Source organism: Toxorhynchites rutilus, chromosome 3 (assembly GCF_029784135.1).
Source record: "Toxorhynchites rutilus septentrionalis strain SRP chromosome 3, ASM2978413v1, whole genome shotgun sequence".
In the NCBI taxonomy this organism is placed as follows: domain Eukaryota; kingdom Metazoa; phylum Arthropoda; class Insecta; order Diptera; family Culicidae; genus Toxorhynchites; species Toxorhynchites rutilus.
This window is the reverse complement of record NC_073746.1, coordinates 251,521,023-251,536,573: the sequence shown is the minus strand read 5'-3', so window position 1 is coordinate 251,536,573 and position 15,551 is coordinate 251,521,023. Positions and strand designations below refer to the sequence as shown.

The following is a 15,551-nucleotide window of genomic DNA, read 5'->3' as shown; positions in this document are numbered from 1 at the left end:
ACAACTACATCCTGTACTAAATTTTCTCATCTTTCAAATGAAAGCAACAGAATCGTCTTCTGTTGCGTACTTTTTAATATAGAGCCAGTTTGAGGCAACAGAGTCCGAAACAAAAAAAAGCTCTATAACTCTGTCACTGTTGAAATTCGAACAGATGCATAGAAGGATTTTTTTTCATCAAATATTATCCTCTATCGCCTCCTGAATGAATTTGAATTTTTTCTATGAGAAAAGTATTTTATGACTTTAAGGGGATGAATCAAAAATTAAATTCTTCTTTTTATTAAAAAAAAACAAAAATATATGCATAAAAAAAATTTCTTTACTCGATTATATATAGTGAAAATAAATCCAAACTGTATATAATCGAGTCCGCGCTGTATTAAGAAAATAGGCGTAGTTTGACGTCAAAAACAATGAAGGGAAATTCGAATGACGAAAAGATTTTGCGAAGGAGATCACAATTTTTGGAAATTTTACCATATAATTTATCACAATTGAATCGTGACATTTCCATCGTCCATTCATCGTAGAGAAATACCTTCAACTGATGTGGCAAACATTAAATATAAACAGCAAACTTCAGGAAATCCTTACAATCTAGAAATTTGTTTTCATTTCTGAAAGTATTAGCACTTATAAAACAAAATGTTTTCATCTATTTTAATAGGATGCCTTTTTTGAACTTTTTTTTTTTTTTTTTTTTTTGAAATTGAATCAGCAGTCGCTATTATTCAATCTTATGTATTTTCAGTTTTAAGTACTTTATATTCTAGAGAAGTAAATTAATGTCAACAAAAATAAATCATCCCTTTCATTTAGTAGACTATAGTCCATGACCTTTATTAGGAGCAATTAGAGCAATAACAATAACTACAGGATTAGTTCAATGATTCCATCAATATAATAATAATTTATTTATTTTAGGGAATATTATTACCCTATTAATTATATATCAATGATGACGAGATATTTCTCGAGAAAGTACTTTCCAAGGACTTCATACTTTCAATGTAACCTTAGGCCTTCGATGAGGAATAATTCTTTTTATTATCTCTGAAATTTTCTTTTTTGTTTCATTTTTTTGAGCATTTTTTCATAGAAGATTATCTCCTACAATTGAACTAGGAATAATATGACCTCCTATCGGAATCCATCCATTTAATCCTTTTCAAATTCCTTTATTAAATACAGCTATTTTATTAGCATCAGGAATTACTGTAACTTGAGCTCATCATAGATTAATAGAAAATAATCATACTCAAACAATTCAAAGATTATTCTTTACAGTACTTTTAGGAATTTATTTCTCAATTTTACAAGGATATGAATATATAGAAGCCCCATTTACTATTGCAGATAATGTTTATGGCTCAACATTTTTCATATCAACAGGATTCCACGGACTTCATGTTTTAATTGGAACTTCTTTTTTATTAATTTGTTTTTTACGTCATATTAATCATCATTTTTCAAAAAATCACCATTTTGGATTTGAAGCAGCAGCATGATATTGACACTTTGTAGATGTAGTTTGATTATTTTTATATATTTCAATTTACTGATGAGGAGGTTAATTTATAAAGTATATGTATGTATAAATGACTTCCAATCATTAGGACTAAATAATTTTAGTATAAATAATTTTAACACTTACTATTATAAGTCTAATTATTTTAACTATTTCTATTATTATAATAATAATAGCAACCTTTTTATCTAAAAAAACCATTACTGATCGTGAAAAATCTTCCCCTTTTGAATGTGGATTTGACCCTATAAATTATTCTCGTTTACCCTTCTCTCTTCGATTTTTCTTAATTGCAATTATTTTCTTAATTTTTGATGTAGAAATTGCTCTTCTTCTCCCGATAATCTTAATTTTTAAATCATCAAATTTAATAAATTGAACAATTACTAGCCTTTTCTTTATTTTTATTCTATTAATTGGATTATACCACGAATGAAACCAAGGAGCATTAGAATGAAATAATTAAATCTCAACCAAATATGAAGCGATATATTGCAATTAGTTTCGGCCTAATCTTAGGTGAATTACACCCATATTTTTTAAAAATAAATAAATAGGATAATAGTTAATTATAACATTTAACTTGCACTTAAAAAATATTGATTCAATCAATTTATCTTAAATTAATTGAAACCAAAAAGAGGTATATTACTGTTAATAATATTAATGAATTTTAAATTCCAATTAAGAAATATAAATGGAATTAAACCATTAAAGATAAAAGTTAGCAGCTTTTTCTTGATCACCATATTTCTATTAATATTTATTTATATAGTTTAAAAAAAACATTACATTTTCAATGTAAAATTAATAAACTTTATTTATAAATATTTCCAATATTTAAAAATTAAAATAATTTCCTCAACAACTTCAATGTTACACTCTAAATATAAGCTATTTAAATTAATTTAAAAATATTATTAATAATAAAATTACAATTCAAATAAAATATCTTATTAAATAAATTTTCAAATTATTATTTTGAAACTCTTGAATATATAAAGAATACTTTTTTATTTGATAATATAATATATGTCCACCAAAATATTCTCTTCAACCTTGATCAAATCTTTTATATGAAAATAATCCTATTTTTTATGGCAATTTAATAATAATTAAAGTCGAAATATACGGCATAAATCATATTATCCCAACAAATCTTCTAAATTTATAAAATATAAAAGATTTATTATTACTAAATAAATTTTCATAATTTAATAAATAACCTATCAAACCCCCTAAAACACAAACCATTAATGTTAAAAATTTTATCATTTTAGGTAAATTAATTATCTCTGGATTAAAAAATATTAATCATCTAAGAAAACTTCCTCCAATAATAGCTATAATTATTAAAAAAAAAATTCTAAAATTTATAATTCATCTCTTATCATTTAATATATTTAAAACTATATTTTCAAAATCCCCTGTTATAGAATAATAAACTAATCGAAAAGAATAACAAACCGTTAACCCAGTTGAAAAAAAAAAGAAAAAAAGAAAAAAAATTTATATAAGAAAGTATAACAACTTCTAAGATTAAATCCTTTGAATAAAATCCAGCTAAAAAAGGCATTCCACACAAAGCTAAATTAGCAATATTAAAACATCTACAAACTAAAGGTATTCTTATAAACAACCCTCCTATATAACGAATATCTTGTATATTTTTTATATTATGAATAATTACTCCTGCACATATAAATAATAATGCCTTAAATAAAGCATGAGTTAAAAGATGAAAAAATGCTAATTTAAATTCTCCAATAGATAAAATTCTTATTATTAATCCTAATTGTCTTAAAGTAGATAAAGCAATAATTTTTTTTAAATCATACTCAAAATTAGCCCCTAATCCAGCTATAAATATTGTTAATCCTGAAATTAATAATAAAATTTGACCAAATAATGAATCTACTAATAAAATATTAAAACGAATCAATAAATAAACTCCTGCAGTTACTAAAGTTGAAGAATGAACTAAAGCAGAAACAGGAGTAGGAGCTGCTATAGCAGCAGGTAATCAAGAAGAAAAAGGAATTTGAGCTCTTTTAGTTATAGCTGCTAATATCACCAATCCTCCAATTATAAATATTTCAAAATTTTCCTTATTAATTTCTAAATAAAAAATATAATTTCAACTTCCATAATTTAATATCCAAGCAATAGCTAATAATAAAGCTACATCACCAATTCGATTTGATAAAGCTGTTAACATCCCAGCATTATAAGATTTTACATTTTGAAAATAAATTACTAAACAATAAGAAACTAATCCTAATCCATCTCATCCTAATAAAATTCTAATCAAATTAGGACTAATAATTAATATTATCATTGATATAACAAATATTAAAACTAATAAAATAAATCGATTTTTATTAAAATCTCTAGATATATAATCATCTCTATATAAAATTACTAAAGAAGAAATTAATAATACAAAAGATATAAATATCAATCTTATTCAATCCAATAAAAAAGTCATAACAATTGAAGTCGAATATAAAGAAATAATTTCTCATTCAATAAAATAAATTAAATCATTCAATAAAAAATTTAAACTAAATATAAAAAAATTAAGTCTAATAAAAATTAAAAAATAAAATCTAACCTTACAATAATTAATTAAAGAATTCACGATTTAAAATGAAAATTCATATCATTGACACCACAAATCAATATTTTTTTAAAACTATTTAAATTAAATTCATAATATACAAATATCACTTTTTAAAATTAAAAAATTTAAAGGTAATCAATGTAATATTAATAATAAATACTCTCGACTTGTCCCAAAAGAAAAAAAATTAACCCCAGAATAAATTTTACCATGTTGACTATATGAAAATAAGTAAAGAGTATAGGCCGCTCTAAAAAAAGATAATAATCTTAAACCAATTATAGTTAATCAAGATCATCTTACAATTCTATTTATTAAACTAATTTCCCCTAATAAATTTAATGTTGGAGGAGCCGCTATATTCCCAGCACATAATAAAAATCATCATAAAGCTATTCTAGGTATAAAATTTAATATCCCCTTATTAATTAATAAACTTCGTCTATTTATTCGTTCATAAGAAATATTTGCTAAACAAAATAATCCAGAAGAACATAAACCATGAGCAATTATTAAAGTATATGATCCTCTTAATCCTCAATAAGTTATAGTTATTAAACCTCTTAAAACAATCCCTATATGAGCTACAGAAGAATAAGCAATTAATGCCTTTAAATCCATTTGTCGTAAACAAATTAATCTTACTAACACACCCCCTATTAAACTAATTCTAATTCATCAATAATTAAATTTTATACCTAAAATTTGTAAAAATGAAAAAACACGTAATAATCCATAACCTCCTAATTTTAGTAAAACACCAGCTAAAATTATAGAACCAGAAATAGGAGCTTCAACATGAGCTTTTGGTAATCATAAATGAACTAAAAATATTGGTATTTTTACCAAAAAAGCAAAAATTATACATAAATATAAAAATTTTAAATTATAATATTTTAAATAATTTAATATAATCAAATTTATAGTATTTAAATCATTTTTAACAAAAAAATTCCAATTAATAAAGGTAAAGAAGCTAATAAAGTATAAAATAATAAATAAATTCCTGCTTGTAAACGCTCTGGCTGATAACCCCATCCTAAAATCAAAAATAATGTAGGAATTAATCTTCTCTCAAAAAATAAATAAAATATAAATATTCTTAATGAACTAAAAGTAAATACTAATATCAATAATAACAATAAAATTATAAAAATAAATAATTTTCTATAATTAAAAACACGATAAATTATTTCTCTAGCTATTAATATTAAAGCACAAATCCAAAATCTCAATATAATTAAACCATAAGAAATTAAATCTAATCCAAAATAATAAGAAATATCACAAAAATAATTTATTATTACAATTTTTAATATAAATATAAATCTCCCTAAAAATAGTAAACATTGAACCATCCAATATTTTTTTTTATATAATAATAATAAACAAATAATAAAAAAAAAAAAATTTTAACATTGTAAAATTGAAAATCTTTGAAAATAATCATTACCATGAGTTCGAACTATAGAAACTAAAATAGATAACCCTAGTACTCCCTCACAAACACAAAAAGTTAAAAAAAATATTCTAAAATACTTTTCATTTTCTATATAATTTAAAAAAAAAATAATATTATAAATAATATTAAAACCATAAATTCTAATGCCAATAACATACATAATAAATGCTTTCGTCTAGAAATAAATACTAAACATCCAATTATAAATATTACTATAATAAATAATAAAAATAAATTTACCATTAATTTAGTTTTAATAGTTTAATCAAAACCTTAGTCTTGTAAACTAAAAATAAAAATTTTTTTTTTAAAACATCAAGAAAAAAGAAAATTCTTTTTCATTAATTCCCAAAATTAATATTTTTTATAAACTATTTCTTGATATTTTTATAACTTTTATTTTCTCATCTCTTATAATTAGATTAATTTTCACACAAATTAATCACCCTTTAACTATAGGATTAATTCTTTTAATTCAAACATTTTTAATTTGTATAATTTCAGGAATTTATATCCAAACATTTTGATATGCTTATATTTTATTTTTAATTTTTATAGGAGGAATATTAGTTCTATTTATTTATGTAACCTCTCTTTCATCAAATGAAATATTCTCTTTTTCAATAAAATTATCAATTATTCTATATTTTATACTAATTATCTTTTTAATAATTTTTTTTTTATAGATAAAATAATAATTGAAACATTTATTAATAATTACGAAATAAATTTATTATCAAATTTTAAATCTTTATATATAGAAAATATTTTATCTTTAAATAAAATATATAATTTTCCTACAAATTTAATTACTTTACTTTTAATTAATTATTTATTTTTAACATTATTAGTTACAGTAAAAATCTCTATAAAAAATTATGGACCTTTACGTCCATTAACTTAATTAACAAAATTATTTATGAAATTAATGAATAAACCAATTCGAAATACCCACCCTTTATTTAAAATTATAAATAATGCACTAATTGATTTACCTGCCCCCTCTAATATTTCAATTTGATGAAATTTCGGATCTCTTTTAGGGCTTTGTTTAATAATTCAAATTTTAACAGGTCTTTTTTTAGCTATACATTATACAGCAGATATTGAAACTGCTTTTAATAGTGTAAATCATATTTATCGAGATGTTAATAATGGATGACTACTCCGAATTTGTCACGCAAACGGAGCTTCATTTTTTTTGCATGTTTATTTACCCATGTAGGACGAGGTATTTATTATAATTCATTTCTTTATATTCCTACATGAATAGTAGGAGTAATTATATTATTTATAACAATAGCAACTGGATTTTTAGGATATGTTTTACCTTGAGGACAAATATCTTTTTGAGGAGCAACTGTTATTACAAATCTTTTATCAGCTATTCCTTATTTAGGAAATGATTTAGTTCAATGAATTTGAGGAGGATTCGCAATTGATAACGCAACTTTAACTCGATTCTTTACTTTTCATTTTATTTTACCTTTTATTATTTTAGCTTTAACAATAATTCACCTTTTATTTTTACATCAAACAGAAAAGTATTTTATGACTTTAAGGGGATGAATCAAAAATTAAATTCTTCTTTTTATTAAAAAAAAACAAAAATATATGCATAAAAAAAATTTCTTTACTCGATTATATATAGTGAAAATAAATCCAAACTGTATATAATCGAGTCCGCGCTGTATTAAGAAAATAGGCGTAGTTTGACGTCAAAAACAATGAAGGGAAATTCGAATGACGAAAAGATTTTGCGAAGGAGATCACAATTTTTGGAAATTTTACCATATAATTTATCACAATTGAATCGTGACATTTCCATCGTCCATTCATCGTAGAGAAATACCTTCAACTGATGTGGCAAACATTAAATATAAACAGCAAACTTCAGGAAATCCTTACAATCTAGAAATTTGTTTTCATTTCTGAAAGTATTAGCACTTATAAAACAAAATGTTTTCATCTATTTTAATAGGATGCCTTTTTTGAACTTTTTTTTTTTTTTTTTTTTTTGAAATTGAATCAGCAGTCGCTATTATTCAATCTTATGTATTTTCAGTTTTAAGTACTTTATATTCTAGAGAAGTAAATTAATGTCAACAAAAATAAATCATCCCTTTCATTTAGTAGACTATAGTCCATGACCTTTATTAGGAGCAATTAGAGCAATAACAATAACTACAGGATTAGTTCAATGATTCCATCAATATAATAATAATTTATTTATTTTAGGGAATATTATTACCCTATTAATTATATATCAATGATGACGAGATATTTCTCGAGAAAGTACTTTCCAAGGACTTCATACTTTCAATGTAACCTTAGGCCTTCGATGAGGAATAATTCTTTTTATTATCTCTGAAATTTTCTTTTTTGTTTCATTTTTTTGAGCATTTTTTCATAGAAGATTATCTCCTACAATTGAACTAGGAATAATATGACCTCCTATCGGAATCCATCCATTTAATCCTTTTCAAATTCCTTTATTAAATACAGCTATTTTATTAGCATCAGGAATTACTGTAACTTGAGCTCATCATAGATTAATAGAAAATAATCATACTCAAACAATTCAAAGATTATTCTTTACAGTACTTTTAGGAATTTATTTCTCAATTTTACAAGGATATGAATATATAGAAGCCCCATTTACTATTGCAGATAATGTTTATGGCTCAACATTTTTCATATCAACAGGATTCCACGGACTTCATGTTTTAATTGGAACTTCTTTTTTATTAATTTGTTTTTTACGTCATATTAATCATCATTTTTCAAAAAATCACCATTTTGGATTTGAAGCAGCAGCATGATATTGACACTTTGTAGATGTAGTTTGATTATTTTTATATATTTCAATTTACTGATGAGGAGGTTAATTTATAAAGTATATGTATGTATAAATGACTTCCAATCATTAGGACTAAATAATTTTAGTATAAATAATTTTAACACTTACTATTATAAGTCTAATTATTTTAACTATTTCTATTATTATAATAATAATAGCAACCTTTTTATCTAAAAAAACCATTACTGATCGTGAAAAATCTTCCCCTTTTGAATGTGGATTTGACCCTATAAATTATTCTCGTTTACCCTTCTCTCTTCGATTTTTCTTAATTGCAATTATTTTCTTAATTTTTGATGTAGAAATTGCTCTTCTTCTCCCGATAATCTTAATTTTTAAATCATCAAATTTAATAAATTGAACAATTACTAGCCTTTTCTTTATTTTTATTCTATTAATTGGATTATACCACGAATGAAACCAAGGAGCATTAGAATGAAATAATTAAATCTCAACCAAATATGAAGCGATATATTGCAATTAGTTTCGGCCTAATCTTAGGTGAATTACACCCATATTTTTTAAAAATAAATAAATAGGATAATAGTTAATTATAACATTTAACTTGCACTTAAAAAATATTGATTCAATCAATTTATCTTAAATTAATTGAAACCAAAAAGAGGTATATTACTGTTAATAATATTAATGAATTTTAAATTCCAATTAAGAAATATAAATGGAATTAAACCATTAAAGATAAAAGTTAGCAGCTTTTTCTTGATCACCATATTTCTATTAATATTTATTTATATAGTTTAAAAAAAACATTACATTTTCAATGTAAAATTAATAAACTTTATTTATAAATATTTCCAATATTTAAAAATTAAAATAATTTCCTCAACAACTTCAATGTTACACTCTAAATATAAGCTATTTAAATTAATTTAAAAATATTATTAATAATAAAATTACAATTCAAATAAAATATCTTATTAAATAAATTTTCAAATTATTATTTTGAAACTCTTGAATATATAAAGAATACTTTTTTATTTGATAATATAATATATGTCCACCAAAATATTCTCTTCAACCTTGATCAAATCTTTTATATGAAAATAATCCTATTTTTTATGGCAATTTAATAATAATTAAAGTCGAAATATACGGCATAAATCATATTATCCCAACAAATCTTCTAAATTTATAAAATATAAAAGATTTATTATTACTAAATAAATTTTCATAATTTAATAAATAACCTATCAAACCCCCTAAAACACAAACCATTAATGTTAAAAATTTTATCATTTTAGGTAAATTAATTATCTCTGGATTAAAAAATATTAATCATCTAAGAAAACTTCCTCCAATAATAGCTATAATTATTAAAAAAAAAATTCTAAAATTTATAATTCATCTCTTATCATTTAATATATTTAAAACTATATTTTCAAAATCCCCTGTTATAGAATAATAAACTAATCGAAAAGAATAACAAACCGTTAACCCAGTTGAAAAAAAAAGAAAAAAAGAAAAAAAATTTATATAAGAAAGTATAACAACTTCTAAGATTAAATCCTTTGAATAAAATCCAGCTAAAAAAGGCATTCCACACAAAGCTAAATTAGCAATATTAAAACATCTACAAACTAAAGGTATTCTTATAAACAACCCTCCTATATAACGAATATCTTGTATATTTTTTATATTATGAATAATTACTCCTGCACATATAAATAATAATGCCTTAAATAAAGCATGAGTTAAAAGATGAAAAAATGCTAATTTAAATTCTCCAATAGATAAAATTCTTATTATTAATCCTAATTGTCTTAAAGTAGATAAAGCAATAATTTTTTTTAAATCATACTCAAAATTAGCCCCTAATCCAGCTATAAATATTGTTAATCCTGAAATTAATAATAAAATTTGACCAAATAATGAATCTACTAATAAAATATTAAAACGAATCAATAAATAAACTCCTGCAGTTACTAAAGTTGAAGAATGAACTAAAGCAGAAACAGGAGTAGGAGCTGCTATAGCAGCAGGTAATCAAGAAGAAAAAGGAATTTGAGCTCTTTTAGTTATAGCTGCTAATATCACCAATCCTCCAATTATAAATATTTCAAAATTTTCCTTATTAATTTCTAAATAAAAAATATAATTTCAACTTCCATAATTTAATATCCAAGCAATAGCTAATAATAAAGCTACATCACCAATTCGATTTGATAAAGCTGTTAACATCCCAGCATTATAAGATTTTACATTTTGAAAATAAATTACTAAACAATAAGAAACTAATCCTAATCCATCTCATCCTAATAAAATTCTAATCAAATTAGGACTAATAATTAATATTATCATTGATATAACAAATATTAAAACTAATAAAATAAATCGATTTTTATTAAAATCTCTAGATATATAATCATCTCTATATAAAATTACTAAAGAAGAAATTAATAATACAAAAGATATAAATATCAATCTTATTCAATCCAATAAAAAAGTCATAACAATTGAAGTCGAATATAAAGAAATAATTTCTCATTCAATAAAATAAATTAAATCATTCAATAAAAAATTTAAACTAAATATAAAAAAATTAAGTCTAATAAAAATTAAAAAATAAAATCTAACCTTACAATAATTAATTAAAGAATTCACGATTTAAAATGAAAATTCATATCATTGACACCACAAATCAATATTTTTTTAAAACTATTTAAATTAAATTCATAATATACAAATATCACTTTTTAAAATTAAAAAATTTAAAGGTAATCAATGTAATATTAATAATAAATACTCTCGACTTGTCCCAAAAGAAAAAAAATTAACCCCAGAATAAATTTTACCATGTTGACTATATGAAAATAAGTAAAGAGTATAGGCCGCTCTAAAAAAAGATAATAATCTTAAACCAATTATAGTTAATCAAGATCATCTTACAATTCTATTTATTAAACTAATTTCCCCTAATAAATTTAATGTTGGAGGAGCCGCTATATTCCCAGCACATAATAAAAATCATCATAAAGCTATTCTAGGTATAAAATTTAATATCCCCTTATTAATTAATAAACTTCGTCTATTTATTCGTTCATAAGAAATATTTGCTAAACAAAATAATCCAGAAGAACATAAACCATGAGCAATTATTAAAGTATATGATCCTCTTAATCCTCAATAAGTTATAGTTATTAAACCTCTTAAAACAATCCCTATATGAGCTACAGAAGAATAAGCAATTAATGCCTTTAAATCCATTTGTCGTAAACAAATTAATCTTACTAACACACCCCCTATTAAACTAATTCTAATTCATCAATAATTAAATTTTATACCTAAAATTTGTAAAAATGAAAAAACACGTAATAATCCATAACCTCCTAATTTTAGTAAAACACCAGCTAAAATTATAGAACCAGAAATAGGAGCTTCAACATGAGCTTTTGGTAATCATAAATGAACTAAAAATATTGGTATTTTTACCAAAAAAGCAAAAATTATACATAAATATAAAAATTTTAAATTATAATATTTTAAATAATTTAATATAATCAAATTTATAGTATTTAAATCATTTTTAACAAAAAAATTCCAATTAATAAAGGTAAAGAAGCTAATAAAGTATAAAATAATAAATAAATTCCTGCTTGTAAACGCTCTGGCTGATAACCCCATCCTAAAATCAAAAATAATGTAGGAATTAATCTTCTCTCAAAAAATAAATAAAATATAAATATTCTTAATGAACTAAAAGTAAATACTAATATCAATAATAACAATAAAATTATAAAAATAAATAATTTTCTATAATTAAAAACACGATAAATTATTTCTCTAGCTATTAATATTAAAGCACAAATCCAAAATCTCAATATAATTAAACCATAAGAAATTAAATCTAATCCAAAATAATAAGAAATATCACAAAAATAATTTATTATTACAATTTTTAATATAAATATAAATCTCCCTAAAAATAGTAAACATTGAACCATCCAATATTTTTTTTTATATAATAATAATAAACAAATAATAAAAAAAAAAAAATTTTAACATTGTAAAATTGAAAATCTTTGAAAATAATCATTACCATGAGTTCGAACTATAGAAACTAAAATAGATAACCCTAGTACTCCCTCACAAACACAAAAAGTTAAAAAAAATATTCTAAAATACTTTTCATTTTCTATATAATTTAAAAAAAAAATAATATTATAAATAATATTAAAACCATAAATTCTAATGCCAATAACATACATAATAAATGCTTTCGTCTAGAAATAAATACTAAACATCCAATTATAAATATTACTATAATAAATAATAAAAATAAATTTACCATTAATTTAGTTTTAATAGTTTAATCAAAACCTTAGTCTTGTAAACTAAAAATAAAAAATTTTTTTTTAAAACATCAAGAAAAAAGAAAATTCTTTTTCATTAATTCCCAAAATTAATATTTTTTATAAACTATTTCTTGATATTTTTATAACTTTTATTTTCTCATCTCTTATAATTAGATTAATTTTCACACAAATTAATCACCCTTTAACTATAGGATTAATTCTTTTAATTCAAACATTTTTAATTTGTATAATTTCAGGAATTTATATCCAAACATTTTGATATGCTTATATTTTATTTTTAATTTTTATAGGAGGAATATTAGTTCTATTTATTTATGTAACCTCTCTTTCATCAAATGAAATATTCTCTTTTTCAATAAAATTATCAATTATTCTATATTTTATACTAATTATCTTTTTAATAATTTTTTTTTTATAGATAAAATAATAATTGAAACATTTATTAATAATTACGAAATAAATTTATTATCAAATTTTAAATCTTTATATATAGAAAATATTTTATCTTTAAATAAAATATATAATTTTCCTACAAATTTAATTACTTTACTTTTAATTAATTATTTATTTTTAACATTATTAGTTACAGTAAAAATCTCTATAAAAAATTATGGACCTTTACGTCCATTAACTTAATTAACAAAATTATTTATGAAATTAATGAATAAACCAATTCGAAATACCCACCCTTTATTTAAAATTATAAATAATGCACTAATTGATTTACCTGCCCCCTCTAATATTTCAATTTGATGAAATTTCGGATCTCTTTTAGGGCTTTGTTTAATAATTCAAATTTTAACAGGTCTTTTTTTAGCTATACATTATACAGCAGATATTGAAACTGCTTTTAATAGTGTAAATCATATTTATCGAGATGTTAATAATGGATGACTACTCCGAATTTGTCACGCAAACGGAGCTTCATTTTTTTTGCATGTTTATTTACCCATGTAGGACGAGGTATTTATTATAATTCATTTCTTTATATTCCTACATGAATAGTAGGAGTAATTATATTATTTATAACAATAGCAACTGGATTTTTAGGATATGTTTTACCTTGAGGACAAATATCTTTTTGAGGAGCAACTGTTACTACAAATCTTTTATCAGCTATTCCTTATTTAGGAAATGATTTAGTTCAATGAATTTGAGGAGGATTCGCAATTGATAACGCAACTTTAACTCGATTCTTTACTTTTCATTTTATTTTACCTTTTATTATTTTAGCTTTAACAATAATTCACCTTTTATTTTTACATCAAACAGGATCAAATAACCCATTAGGATTAAATAGAAATATTGATAAAATTCCATTTCACCCATATTTTATTTATAAAGATATAGCAGGATTTATTATCTTTATTTGAATTTTAATCACTTTTATTTGAAAATTTAATTATTTATTAATAGACCCAGAAAATTTTATTCCAGCTAATCCATTAGTAACTCCTGTTCATATTCAACCTGAATGATATTTTTTATTTGCTTATGCAATTTTACGATCAATTCCTAATAAATTAGGAGGAGTAATTGCTTTAGTTATATCAATTGCCATTTTAATAATTTTACCTTTTACTCATATAAGTAAATTTCAAGGACTTCAATTTTATCCTCTTAACCAAATTTTATTTTGAAGAATAACATCTATTACATGTCTATTAACTTGAATTGGAGCACGACCCGTAGAAATCCCTTATATTATAACAGGACAAATTTTAACAGTTTTATATTTTTTATATTTTATTATTAATCCCCTTTTATCAAAATACTGAGATAACCTTTTAAATTAATTAATAAGCTTTTACAGCATATGTTTTGAAAACATAAGAAAGAAGTAAACTCTTCTATTAATTTTATACTAAAAATCATTCATTATAAAGAAAAAAAAAATTTTTACCCCAATAAAAAAAAATAAATAATTTAAAGATAAAGGTAAAAATCTTTTTCATGCTAAATATATTAATTTATCATAACGAAATCGAGGTAAAGTCCCTCGAACCCAAATAAATATATAAGAAATAAAAACTAATTTAAAAAAAAAAAAAATCTATAAATATCTCTACCTAAAAAAATTACTACAAATAATATACTTATAAATAAAATTCTTGCATATTCTGCTAAAAAAATTAAAGCAAATCTACCTCTTCTATATTCAACATTAAACCCAGAGACTAATTCTGATTCTCCTTCTGCAAAATCAAATGGAGTTCGATTAGTTTCAGCTAAACAAGAAGCAAATCAAACTAATCTTAAAGGATAACAAAAAACAATAAATCAAATATATTTTTGAAAAAAATAAAAATTTAAAAAATTATAACCCCCCACTAAAAAAATAAATCTTAATAAAATTAAAGCCAAACTTACTTCATAAGAAATAGTTTGAGCAACAGCCCGTAAACCCCCTAATAAAGCATAATTAGAATTAGAAGATCACCCAGCAATTATAACAGTATAAACTCTTAATCTAGTAATACAAAAAAAAAATAATACTCCTAAATTAAAAGAATATAATTTAATTAAATAAGGAGTACATAACCAAATTAATAAAGATAAAAATAAAGAAAAAATTGGAAAAAAATAATAAACTAAATAATTAGATAATAAAGGATATGTTTGTTCTTTAGTAAATAACTTAACTGCATCTCTAAAAGGTTGTAATAACCCAACAAATCCAACTTTATTAGGACCTTTTCGAATTTGAATATATCCTAAAACTTTTCGTTCTAATAATGTTA

At 22.0% G+C, this 15,551-nt stretch overlaps 4 pseudogenes; 2 read left to right on the top strand and 2 right to left on the bottom strand.

Annotated features, from left to right (window-relative positions):
* Positions 1-2,586: 2,586 nt before the first annotated feature.
* LOC129776168 (NADH-ubiquinone oxidoreductase chain 5-like) lies at positions 2,587-3,992 on the bottom strand (annotated as a pseudogene).
* A 2,179-nt stretch (positions 3,993-6,171) lies between these two features.
* LOC129776173 (cytochrome b-like) lies at positions 6,172-7,149 on the top strand (annotated as a pseudogene).
* Positions 7,150-9,504: 2,355 nt separating this feature from the next.
* On the bottom strand, positions 9,505-11,092 carry LOC129776171 (NADH-ubiquinone oxidoreductase chain 5-like; annotated as a pseudogene).
* Positions 11,093-13,097: 2,005 nt separating this feature from the next.
* LOC129776170 (cytochrome b-like) lies at positions 13,098-14,606 on the top strand (annotated as a pseudogene).
* The last annotated feature ends 945 nt before the right edge of the window (positions 14,607-15,551 follow it).